Here is a 1,172-nt window from a genome sequence, read left to right as displayed (position 1 = left end):
CTTCCCGGTCTACCAAGGACCCGGCCCGCCGAGACCGGGGAGTCTGGGTCCTCCGGAGGACCCGTCCTGTCGTTTTGGACACAGCCTACATGACGGTATCCTTAGACCCCGCTTGACATCGATACAGCCTGACCCTGACCCCAACACTAAGGTTAAACAGGAGAAATGTGACCCAGGTATGGTTCTCTAGAAAAAGTGGTGCCGTACAGTAACGCCCCTTTTGTTCTTGTCCAATCAGGTGGTGCCGTACGGTGACGCACCTTTTTTTGCTTGTCCAGTCAGGTGTGTCCCTTTAAAAAATCCGTCAAATCAGGTGTGTCGCTTTAGAATAGCTTTTTGTTGGGACACGCCCACTCGTCCGCAGAGACCCCTACTTGGAGCAGTTCAGTTGGAGCTCTTATTTTGAAGGCCTGCCACTAACGGAAGTGACTTCCTCCCTTCACCAGAAGCTTTCGTTCAGCAAAAATAATAAAAAAATTAATAAAAAAAAAATAAAAWAAACAGTTCCGTTCGTTGTTTTGTAGCTAGCAGCAGCTAACCATCAGCTGCACACAGCATGTTTGTGTCATTGATTCTTTCTGTTTAATGTGATGATGTTAGCAGCAGGTTTCTGCTAGCTAAAGGCTTTCCTCTCTTTAGAAGCACTTGAGTAGCTCTCTTTGCTAATAGCTTAGCATGCTAATAGATGACGTCATCAATGAGCTCTGTTGTAAACTCCTCAGTAAGGAAAGTAGCATGAAGCTGAGGTAGACCAGCTCCAGTTCTTCAGCTGGTTTGAACTTTTCTTATCATCTTTAAGTTTTCATACATTTGTTCTGTCATTATTGTGACTTTGTCCATCAAATGTCATTTAAATCTTCAGCTCTGAGCCTTTTTTCTTCTGACTTCAGCACAAGCTGTGAGCAGTAGATGAATCAGATGAAAGAGGAAACAGTTCAGAGTCTGAACTTCAGACTGTTGTTAGACGACACACACATGTTCTCACAGAGAAGAACTGGACTCTAACTCAGAGTTAGGGCACCAGTCAGATTGGACTGATAATATTTATTCAGTCTTTATAAACAGACTCATAAACACCCAGGAGTGAATACGTCTGATAGAACAGCTAACTCTCCAGAGAAAAGGAGAACTCAAGAAGTAGGAAACTAATTTAGTCTTTTAACAATTTATTT

This window comes from Austrofundulus limnaeus, unplaced genomic scaffold (assembly GCF_001266775.1).
Source record: "Austrofundulus limnaeus strain Quisiro unplaced genomic scaffold, Austrofundulus_limnaeus-1.0 Scaffold816, whole genome shotgun sequence".
NCBI lineage: Eukaryota > Metazoa > Chordata > Actinopteri > Cyprinodontiformes > Rivulidae > Austrofundulus > Austrofundulus limnaeus.
The sequence above is the reverse complement of the archived record's forward strand: the minus strand, read 5'-3'. Positions refer to the sequence as shown.